The sequence below is a fragment of the Heterocephalus glaber genome, unplaced genomic scaffold (genome assembly GCF_053883595.1).
Source record: "Heterocephalus glaber isolate CG9 unplaced genomic scaffold, H.glaber_assembly_v1.0 deba00001481, whole genome shotgun sequence".
NCBI classification, from domain to species: domain Eukaryota; kingdom Metazoa; phylum Chordata; class Mammalia; order Rodentia; family Bathyergidae; genus Heterocephalus; species Heterocephalus glaber.
In genome coordinates this window covers 50,397,012-50,409,638 of record NW_028258317.1, presented here as the reverse complement: position 1 = coordinate 50,409,638, position 12,627 = coordinate 50,397,012, and positions in this window count along the sequence as shown.

The following is a 12,627-nucleotide window of genomic DNA, read 5'->3' as shown; positions in this document are numbered from 1 at the left end:
GGTGGATAGAATGAGGTCACTCTTCTTGGGACACCTGGTGCCTTACCTTTGTTCTTCTTTGAGGTTTCCTATACTTCCACCACAGAAGCTTGATGGTGCCTAGGCCAGCGTGGCGCTGTGCTCCTGCCCATGTGTTTGCCACAGAGACAGTACATGCTCTGGCCCCATGTACAACTGCCTTACCCATCAGGTGTGACAGGTATTGGCTCGTCTGAAATTTGCAAGACAGGCTGGCAAGCTGGAGACTAAGGCAGGATTTCTATGTTACAGTCTTTAGGTAAAATCCTTCTGGAAATCTGTTTTTACCCTTAATGCCTTCAGCTGATGGGATGAGGCCCAGCTACATTATCAACAATAATCTACTTAAAGTAAATTGACTGGAAATGTTAATTACATCTCCAAAATATCTTCATAGCAACAAGTAGATCAACATTTGATCAAGTAACTGGGCACCACAGCCTAACCAAGTTGACACATGAGATTAACCATCACAATGACCATTTGGGTTCCATTTAGTACAATCCTTTAAAGACTATAACATAATGAAGCTGTAGGATCTCTGCATGTATTTTCTTTCTTTCTCTGTTCTTTAGGCTACAAATTCTCAACAAGAGATAAAAATTGTCTCTTAAACCAGGCACAGTGGCATATGTCTACAACCTCCACTAATTGGGAGGCCAAGGCAGGAGGATCACAAGTTTGAGGCCAGCCTAGACAACTTAGTAAGACCCTATTGCAAAATAAAAAACAAATAAAAAGGGCTGGGGAGGTAAGTCAATGGTAGAGCAGTTGCATAACATAAGTTCAATCCCTACTACCACCAAAAAATTTCTTATTTAGAGACCCATAAATCTTCGTACAGTGGTGTGTGGCCCTCCAAAGCCAAATCATTCCTAAAAAAAATCTTATTCTTTAGTATTTCTCACATTCGGAAGAGAGAAATTGATTGTATGTGTATGTTATACATTTTCTGTCAGAGTTTGATTTAAACAATTAGTTTAAACTAACATAAAGTATGTCTTCTCCTTAGAGAGTGTGTTCAACCTCTAGCACCACAAATAGGGAGGGAGCGAGAGAAAAAAAGAGGGAGAGAAGGACAGGGAGAAATCCCAACCCCCAGTGTGATGGTAATAGGAGATGAGGTCTTTGAGGGGTAACTGGCTCACAAGGACAGAGTTTTCATGAATGAGATTGATGTCCCTATAAAAAAAGACCCCAGAAGCCCCAGAGAGCCTTCTTTGTGCCATGAGAGAATATGAGGAGAAGTTGGCAATCTGCAACCTAGAAGAGGGCTCTCACTAGAACCTAACCATACTGGCACCCTGCTTAAGACTTCCATCCTCCAGAAGCACCTGAGAAATAAATGTTTCTCATTTAAGCCACCAAGTCTACAGTAATTTGTTATAGCAACCCGAACAGATTAATATAGAGTAAAACTGAACAAACAAAATAACACAAAACAGAAAATGAACAAGAAATAGGTCCTTTCACAGACCTATTTAAACTATCTCCAGTAACACAAGGAAAAGCACAACAGTATTTTTCATTGACTAAGGTTGGTTTTCAACTCTACTTGCTGTTCTATCTTTAATTATATGAATGATGCTAGAGTTAGCATTAATGTTCTTTCATTTAGCCAATCTTTTAAAAAATGTGGCCATTAAGTTGCAGTAACTCAATATTAAAAGTAATTTCCACAGAAATTTGTTCTTTTGTCAATAGCTGAAGCACTAACCCTGCATTACTCAATTTCTGACAGCAAAACCAGCACGCTCCTCAGCAGTATCTTAGTTCATTCTGCCCAGAAGAACCTCATTACAGCTCTGATGAAACAAGCTGTATTTATGATGATGACTTACAGTTTAATCTACAGCTAGGACCTCTTCCTCCTGATCCTCTGTCCTTTTCAAAATGCCATTTATTTTAAGAGACTGCTCGTTATTTTCAGTTGTTGTTCAGTGAGCTGCCAGATTGCTCCTTGAAACAAGACTACTCATGTCTAGGATCTATAAATGTTTCCTCATAAACACAAGCTACTTGAACAACCAAGCACAACCTCCAGAATGTGTGATCTGGGCAGGTGACTTGACAACTCAGAGCTTCAGTATCTTTAACCTGAAAGTGGGAATTATAATGCCAGCCTTTCCAACTCTGGAAAAACATTGGGTAAAACTCCCAGGAATCACAGAATGTAGGTGTTATGATTATGAAGCAACATCTCCAGGAGCTTCTTCAAGTAAGCTTAAGACTGACAAGAAACTACTTCCTCCAGCTGTTTTTTCTTCTAAATAGTTGGCCTGATTAACTGGGGTCTCGCTTATGGGTCTCTGCACATAATCACTTCCTCAGAGAAACTCTTTGGTATACCTTGATCCTTATTCCCTATCAGCTTCTACTTACAATATTTAACATCAGCCTCACAATCTATATATACAGTTAGCCCTCTACATCCTCAGGTTCCATATCCATGACTTCAACCAACTACAGATTGGGAGGAAAAAAACTGCACCTGATAGCCATAGGTACAGCTCAGTGGCAGAGCACTTGCTTAGAATGTAGATGGTCCTGGGTTGATCTCTAGCACTGAAAAAAAAAGTGCTTCTATACTGAACAAGTACAGACTTTTCCTTATCATTACTCCCTAAACAATATACCATCATAACTATATACATAAGATTTACATTGAATTAGGTATTATAAGCAATCTAGAGATGATTTAAAGTCTAAAGAAGGATATGTAGGATGCAGGTAGGTCATATGCCATTTTATATAAGGCATTTGGGTATCCGTAGATTTTGGTAGTAGTAAGAGGTTGTCCTGGAACCAAAGCTGGAGACACCAGGGATGATTATACCCATTTATTTCTAAGATTATATGTAGAATGTTTTTGCTCTTACAATTGAAGCTTCACAGAGCCAGGCCCTCAGACTGTGTCCACAGCTGTAGCACTGATGTTTGGCACAGGGCCTGGCACTTAGTAGGCAGTCAACAAATATACCCTGAATAAAAGAGTGGGCTACAAAATGACACTCATCAACAAGAAAGATAAAAAGGAAGCTTGTCTCCCTGAGCCTCAGCTTTGGGTACATGGGCAGGATGTAGAGAGGACATCTTACATGAGCATCTGTCATCATAAACCTAACCTCACAAATGTTTAAGGATGGAATTTACACTATCTGTGATGGCTGGAATTCCCATGAAGAGATATTATCATAAAGTTCTGGGTTGTTAGCACTCTCATAGATATCTGGTAGAAGCAGATGTAAATGATTTCTGGAGAAACATGCCCTTAACCATGGTGCTTTTCCCACAAATAACCCCTATAAACCATGACACTAGAAGCTCAAATTTTAAAATGCATGGAAAAAGATATGATGCTAGCCATCTTGGAGTTTACAATCATTTACAACGACCAGGCACACATGCACACTTTATGAAATGTCATACTGAAATTAATCTCACCAAGGACTTTGTAGAGGTAAAGCTTCATCCCAGAACGTATACTCTCAAAAGTAGAAATTTCAGGTACTACAGAAAGCTAGTGAGAAAATCTTCTGTACAGGCAAGACCTTTTCTATGCTCCTTCAGATCACATAAGCTTTGTTGATCCCACAGTGAGCTCCCAGTGAACAGCTAAGAATCAAGAGGCATATAGCCTGATAGAATTTTGGAACCAAATGTTTAAATACTACCCTCTATGGAATAAATGTATCACAGTGATTGAATATGGGCTCTAGATTCAGATTAACTGAGTTACGATCCTTACTTCATCACTTTCCTTATCATCTCAGTGCCTCCCTTTCCCCATCTCATAATACAGTGATGATAATAATAGTACTTACTTCCCAGGGCTGGTGTGATAGATTTATTCATCTAAAGAGTTCAGCCAAGTGCCAGTTCAATAAATGTTACATATTATTATTGTCATTATTAACTGGTTACCAGATCTAAATTATTTTTCACCTGCTATGCACTCAAATATTACCTCAAAAATAAAATAAGCACATAGAAATGTCGCCTTCTAAAGCAAGCACTTTCTCACTTTCCTATCTGTATATTGGGCAAAACCAAGTTTTCCCTTGAGTTAGGCAGAGTTCTATAGTACTCAAAACATACTGTAATCCATAATAGAAAAATGTGGGTAAATTGGACATGATAAAAATTCAAAACTTATACTACCAAGTCACCCTTAAGAAAATGAGAATACAACTCTCAAACTGGGCCAAAATATTTGTAAATCATGGGCTTAATAAAGAACTTTGTTCAATAAAAGAGCTCTTGAAGCTCAATAATAATATGAAGACAGACAACCTCATTTAAAAGTGGGCATAGGGGCACAGCCCAGTGATAGACCACTAACTACAGTTATCTCAGAAATCAACAAATCAAGTAGGTATAAAGATGTAGTGCATTTTAAAACAAAATGAGGTTGAAAACATATTTTTTGTATAAATGAAACTTTGAATCTTTCAGAGATAACAGAGTCTTTTTAAATAGCCATAGAACATGTTTCCAAATAGATCATGTTATTAAGTCATACAAAAAAGCCCAATAAAATCTAAATATTACAAGTTTTTGGAAAATAAAATTATATGTGTTTTGTTGCTGTCAAAAAGTCCACAGCAGGCCATGGATTTAGTTTAGTGGTTCCTGCTCCTGCCTTGCAAGCGCAAGGTCCCAAGTTTGATCTCCGGTAACAAACAAACAAAAAAAAAATTTTAAACATGCACACACACACACACACACACACACACACACACACACATGCAGAAAGTCTACAGCATTCACTTTGAAAATCTTCTGCCTGAAGTCGCCATTGTTTTGATTTGCCAAATAAATTTAGCACTTGTGTGTATGGTTACAATTACTTCCCATTTCTAAGAAATTACAATCCTAATACATTCCTTGCTTTCCCTTTCTTTAATTTTCTTAGATTCTATTTTGCCTCATCCTTGTTGAGTTAAAAAAAAAAAAAAGCTTAACTCTCATATTCCCTGGGCAATTCTACACCATTCCATGTGTTTACTTCTCTTACTTTTAAAATTTTTAATTAAATTTCCCCTAAGGTTTATTTTCCCAGGAACCAATTTTCAGATGCATCAGCACTAACTTTCACTCTGAGTTAGGTGTCTCCCTAGTGGCCCCTTGCTCCCTGCATTTTTCTCCTTAGAATCAGGGCTTTCCTAGCTAGTTCCTTTGTCCTTTGTCTCTGTTTTTTTCTTAAGTTTACTACATGGCAGGCACCTATGTTAAGCTCTAAGGAGTCAATGGAGAATAAAACACATGGGCTCTCCTAGGTCTTCCAGTGAAGCTTAAAAGTCCAGAGAGCCCATCTGCAGGTAGAAAAGTTGGAGTTGCAATTCCTAGCAAAAGGCAGGCAGGCAGGCAGGCTGGGAGGCAAAACTGGAGTTGAAGATATTAGGTGTTGCTTGTTTTTCCCCTTCTGGATTTCTTGAATGACACTCCCTCTTTCCAGGATTAATATGATCCTTTTCCAAGTTTTCCTTCTCTAAGCAGACTTCATTATGCATTTTTTCTAGTTTTTTATTGGCTTCTTTCTCAGTTTGACGAATTATACTCTAATTCTTGTACTTTCCCCTTCACTTTCAATCAACTCAGATTTAAATACTGAAAAAAAAAAAATCACCGGTGAATGCTATTTTTAGTTTTCTAATTTGCAGCTTTTGCTACAGGGTGATAAAAGGGACTGATACCAGCTACAAGAGCGGCAGACATTTTGAAGTCACTGATGGGCCACAGATGTGGATGCCTCATCCACAACACACTGCTTGACAGGGAGTAGAAAGTATCTTCTCCATTCTGTCTAGTAGAAGAGCTGTCACCATTGTAGCATCTGCAGTGAGAATTTTGAATATATTCCAATGAGAACTTTTCAGGCTGTTAACTGGCCCTGGAATGAGGGACAAAGGGACAGCTGGAGGAGAGCAGATACGTGGAGCAATGTGTCCACCGTCCTAGCACAGTGCCTTCGGGGCCAAGCACACTGGGACCTAAACCTTTCAGAATGAAACATTGAGATGCTGACTATGCAATCTGCAAAAGCACCTAAGTTGCTTGCAAAGGACCACATTCTGTTTTCCTCCCCTTCCTCCAAACAAATACTTACATTTAGCACGAGCTAACTTCTAAAATATAACTGATGAGAAAAGGCAAGCAGATCTGGGTGCCAGTTATATGGATACATGCAAATATAAAAAGTCATGGAGGGGGCTGGGGATTTAGCTCAGTGGTTGCTGCCTGCCCCACAAGCACAAGGGTCCGAGTTTGATCCCCACACCAAAAAAAATAAAAGTCATGGAGGTGAATACATAGGGTTGCTGACCTCCGCAAAAATTTTAAAACACATATGGCGGTGATGGTTGTAAAACCGTGTGAATATATTTAATCCCACCAAATTCTATGCTTAAAACAGTTAAATGGAAAAATTTACATCTATTTTACCATAATAAAAAATTTAAAATGTATATTACTCAATTGAGTACAGCTCACTATCACATATTAAAGGTTAATTAACTCTAATAATGGAAAAGTTATTACAAGTAGATTAAAAAAAAAAAACTCTCTGCCTAGAGAATTTGCCTTGGCTCTTCACTCATTTTCCCAAGTTGCTTTCTTCTCAAGGTCTATAATCTCTACTAGAACATGGACTATTTGACAGTGTGGTTCCCGTCCAGGCCGCCTCCTGACCTTGACCTGACCCAGTCCACACACTCTTCCCCGCAGGCACACACAGGAGGACTTCCGGGGCTGGGGGAAGCCAAACAAAGGCCTAGAGTTCAAGGAGAGGGCAGGGCGGAGGCCAAGGCAAGGGGACAGGGAAAGGCCCCGCAAATCTCTCTGCTGTCTCCTATCTCTGCCTTCCCCCACTTCTCCTCCTCCAGCCAAGGTAGGAGGCAAAACAAATTGTGGACTTTTAGTTGAGAAAGAGACCTTGGGTCATCAAGATGTACCTCCTTATTTTTAATTCATTTCATCTTTTTAATGAGGCAAGGAAAGCTCAGACAGGTGAAGGCATTTTTGCAAGGTCATGTAGCAAGCTGAGACTAAGCAAGGACTAACGATTAGGCCCTATGGTGCCCATGCAATAGCGGACCTACACTTGTATGCAGTCTCGTCTCTGCTGCTCCTGAATCCTTTCTCCTCTCTCTCTCTCTCTCCTTCCCACCAGAGCATTTTTATAACCCTGAGGTTTAATTTACATCATAAAGCTTACCCATTTAAAGTGCATAATTCAACAGGTTGTAGTATATTGAGTTTTATGCAATCATATCAATTTTAAACATTTTCATCACCCATAAAGAACACTGTAAATCCATTAGCAGTGACTCCAATATGAGGTCCTTTGTGACTGGCTTTTTCCACTTAGAACAGTGTTTTTGAGATTCACTCATGCTCTAACTCTCCATATCACTAAATTGTTCTTGTCAAGATGAGTGAAATAAAGAGATCAAAGGAAGAAAGAGAATTCTAAGGATTACAACACAGCAGTACCACGACATGAGGCGAGAACTAATTTCCTCCTACAACCAGTCTATTTCTTTCTTTTTTTTTTTTTTTTTTGGTACCAGGGATCGAACTCAGGACCTTGCCAGAACCACTGAGCTAAATCCCCAGGCCCCAACCAGCCTACTTCTATTCATTAGTTCATTCAATTCCATCTTCATAGTCTAGGAGCGTCACCACTCTCATCACATGTGAAACACAAAAGAGGAACCCAGTTTCTTCACAGAGAAAATGCAGGTCATAAGGAGCAGAGCAAGGATTGGAATGCAAGTCGGTCCTGCCCTAAAGTCCTTTGTTTCTCACTAGTCTAGGCCTAAAGTGGTTAGATTCCGGCAATAGTTGTTTCACATCCATAACTACTGGGGACTTCTGGCCAATGTAAAAAAAGTGGTGTTCACTGTGCTTTTAAGCCATTTCATTCCCTTGTTCAGAGGCTCCTCACTCGACACCCATACATTCCTCATTGAGAGTCCATTTCTAACAGTGATAAAACACACAGGATCAATAGAAGGGATTGAATGAAATGTGGTACATCATGTAGTACATTTAGCTGTAAAACAGGACAATCCTTGTGGTTGACAGAGAATGATCTAAATACAGTTGAACAAAGGCAAGGTGCAGAAAAGCATGCAAACTTTGCTACCATTTGATTTAAAAATTATCCATGAAGGAAGAATAGAGAATAGACACACATGTATGTCGTATTTGCTTATGTACACACACAATAACTTCGCAAGAAATCTCCAAAATGAAAACCCCAGCTGCTTCTGTGATGAGGAACTCAGTGACTGCAGACACTGACAGGAAGAATTTCACTGTTTTGCATGTTGAACCTGTTACACTTTTGAATGTGAATGTATTACTTATTCAAATATGCATATTTAAAAATCCACTTGTGCATTTAACAGAATACTAAGCTCAGTGGTCATAACAGGTCTTGGCCTAGGATGTGGGGATACGGCGGTATACAAGATCAAACAGAAAAGATTTAAAGACTTTTGTAGATTTCACAGCTTGTTTTTCTGTCCAAAAAACCAGCTCCAAGGCCAGATCCTCTGACATCAGTCTCAACTCTTCTGTGAATAGGAATCTTGCCATTCTGTTTTCCACAGGATTTATAGTCTGCACCACACTTTTAATTACCTGCCCCTCTTTTGTGTGTTGTACCTTCAAGAACGCTCAGTGAAGATCACCCTAATTAAACTGCTATTATCTGTTACACTGCAGTTTGAGATAGTCCCAGGACCTGAGAAGTATCCTACTTCTCCTTTTCCACTACCAACTTGGTTGTTGTTGCCACTAACTGAGGAACAAAAAGATGGACAATGGGATCTTTCTAGAACACAGTTGAGAATGTAAGCCTGTCTAACTCCTGCTGTAGGGATAATGATAGGATCTATGCCAAGGGCTGTTATGATATTTAAATGAATTAATATGGAAAACACATAACAATGTCTGGAACATAGCATGGTCTAAGTGAACTTTGTTAATCATTGCTATTATCTTTTGTCATGCCCTACCAATCATTCTCTGGCTCTCAGGTTCAGCCAAATGCAGCTTTTCCTCATTTCTCTAATATATGGTAAATATCTCCTCCTGCTGGGATGAAATGGGAGTTCTTAACTTCCAAACGGGCCTGGTAAGGCTGGAGTCTACATATTTTTCCTCTCTTCCCTAGGCAAAATTAGTAGCTTCCTCCTTTGAATGACTTTGTCCTGGTTACATTTTTCTGTGAGATTTTGATCTGCCTGGCCATCTCCCCTGGTAATCAAGAGCTTAAGCCCCTGTGGGACAAGAGCAGTCAGAATGCAAAGATAGCAATATTGTAGAACTACCCTACTGTTCACAAAAGATTTTGGCCATACTCCCAGATATGTTATCCCATTTTGACATATCATTATTTTTAAAAATCAGACTGAGTCTGAAAAAAAAAATAGTTTATAGCAGGGGTCACACACTTTTCAGGTAATGGACTCAATAATAGATATTTTAGGATCTGTGGGCCCTACAATCTCTGTTGCAACTATTGAACACGACCCTTGCATCTCCAAAGTAGCTACAAATAGTAGGGAAAGGAATAGGGTTGGCTATGTTCTAATAAAACTATTTATGGACACTGAAACTTGAATTCCCTATCATTTCTATGTCTCATAAAATATTCAACTTTTAATATTTGTTCAACCACTTATAACATAAACCTCATTCTTAGGTCTCAGGTCATACAGACACAAATGGTAGCCAGGCTGGTGGCTTTCACGGTAATCCTAGCACTTGAGAGGCTGGGGCAGGAGGACTGCAAGTTCCAGACCAGCATGGCCTACACAGAAGGCCCATGACTCACAAAAACAAACAAAACACACACAGACCTATGATAGATTTGGACAGAGCTACAGCTCAGCCATCTGGTCTATAGGATCTTTTTTCTAGTTCTAAGGTCTTTGGAAACAGTGTTTCTAAGAACGCTTATAAGTAGGGCTGTCTGATTTAGCAAATAAAATTAGACCGCCTAGCTAAGTCTAAATTTCAGATAAGTAATATTTTTTAGTACATGCCCCGCGATATATTTATGTGTTGTATCTGCCACCCTACTCCAAAGATTTCCCCAGTCGCCAGAGACCAAAATTCATTTTCGACCCCTGCGCCCCCCGCCCCCGCCACGAGTTATTTACGCTCATTCCCAAGTGGAAATTCCTCAGGCTTCACAGAGTGGGCGGGAGGCCACAGACGTTATTTGTCAATCACTGGGGAAGGGGCAGGTCTTTCGGGCAGGAAATAGGGACCGGGAACCACCGAGCAAGGCCTCCATTCCTAGGCGCGGGGAGGAGCCAATGTAAAATGGGGCCAGTCACGTGGGCTCCCGCTGTGGGGGTGTCAAGGTGGCCCCGCCAAGAGGCCGACCTGGACCCTGCCTGATAGAATCCGGTTCAAGCACCGTTCTCCTTGGGGAACCCAGGAAAAGGAATAGGAGAGTACGCTAGGCAAACCACAGTATGTGGCTTTGTGACACTGAATATTTTGTCTGTGACTGTTTTCAGCTTTTATTAATAAAGTCTAGTATTTGTAAATAGTAATTTAAGAATATTCCAGCGTGTCTCACTAAGGCTCTAGAAGCAAGGGAAATGGTTTTGCATCCCTCCTGACCCTATCTAAAGTAGGAGGAATGTTCCCATTAAAAACACTGTAAAGTGCCAGGGATTTAGCTCAGTGGTTCCACCGCCTGCCTCGAAAGCTCAAGGTCCCGTTCTATCCCAGGTACCAAAAAAAAAAAGAACACTGTAAAGATGGGAAATGTTGAGGGGAGGGAGGGAGGGAGGGAGGGAGGGAGGGGCGAGGCACACCAGGAATGGAAATGTCAAGGGCAGAATTGGGGCTACACGAACCTTCCCACCCTGAGGTCTCAGGCCTTTCTTTGAAGGTGTCATTCTAGTTGGTATCAGTTTACAGCCCTTTCTTGATTTGGTTTATTAATCTAAACACTGCTCTCCTGAAAGCCTGCTTCTACTAGGAAGGTTCCTCCCAGCTCTATTCTTCAGTGTTTTAAAAAACTCTTAGTGCCCTTACTGCCACTATGCAACTGGTAGGGAATTCTGCCCTAACTCGTGACCCTTCTTGAACTAAAGTGCTACTGAATTTTTCTTGGAATATTTCACCCGTTGTTCTTGCTTTCCCAGTACCAGGAACCTGTTTCAATATTGGCATGTTTGGTTAAGGTCCTTTTGACCCTTAAAGTCAGAGCAGCCAACTCTGACAATAATCATATAATCAACTCAAGCAATATTCATCAATAGATAAATTAACACAGAAATATATGTGAATGTAACTAATTTTGTTGTATTATTTTTGCAGATGGTTTTAAAATAATTTGTTTCAATAACTCCAATGACAATAGTTACCCTAATCCAATGACAGTGAATCCGGTAGAGACATGTACCCAAATTGCACTTATCACAAAACCCACTTATTTATCAGAAAGTGCGAACACTGCAATTAAACCTGCATACTAAGGTTTTAGTTTAGAAAAAACAACTCATACATTAATATCTTTTGTCTTAAAAGACAAATAACACCTGTGTCATAGGTTTGCCACCACTGCTGTAATCCTTGGCATGGAATACTATGCCTATCCTCACTGTTTTGCTTTTCAGTTTTTCTTCTGTAATTAGGGGAATTGTTTGTAACACATCTCTATAATTTAGTGTAGTTTTCTCCCATCGTAAAATGGAAAGGTGAAAAGGCCTTCTTTGGGAGGGGAAAGCTTGATAAAATGTATAATAGCTGATAATATATGTGTCTACTTAAGGTTTCAATTTTTAAACTTTGGATTAGCCACAAAATATTCACTCTACTACTCCTAACTCTCTATCCCATGAAAGTGGCCTATAGTAAAAATACAGGTATATTTACATTGTTATTTATCCTAGGACTATTAGCTGTGCTAGTCTGTCTTGTTTTCATTTTGTTAGTAAACAAGAAATCAGCAAGATAGTGGCCATTGAGCCCAATAGGGGATGTATCTGAGCTCCTTGAATGATACACATTTTAACTTCCAATTCCTCTTGAATTCTTAAATGAAATTTTCTTTCAGAAATTGTTTTGTGTTTCCTCTGTTCTTTTAAGTCTCACAGCAGAAAGCACAGGAAAATCCTTTCGATAGTCATAATTTATCACGGCATCAAGGGTATAAGAAAGTACTTAAATATATGAACAAAACCTCAGTTGCCTGTGAACTAGCACAAACTATCAACAAGTGGGATCTCTTCTTATTAAAAAGCTTCTGCACAGCAAGAGAAACCACCAACAGTGTGAAGGACAACCCACATTGTGGGAAAAAAATCTTCACCTGCTCTTCCTCAGACAAAGGTCTACTATCTCGAATCTATAAAGAATTTTTAAAAATCAGATCTCCCAAATTTAAAGACCCAATCCAAAAATGGGCATCTGAAATGAACAGACATTTCTCAGACAAAGAAGTAGAAATAGCAAATAAACATATGAAAAAATGTTCAACATCACCGGTCATTTGAGAGACGCAAATGAAAACAACGCTGAGATTCCACCTCACCCCAGAAAGAATGGCTGCTATCATAAAATCAACCAATAACA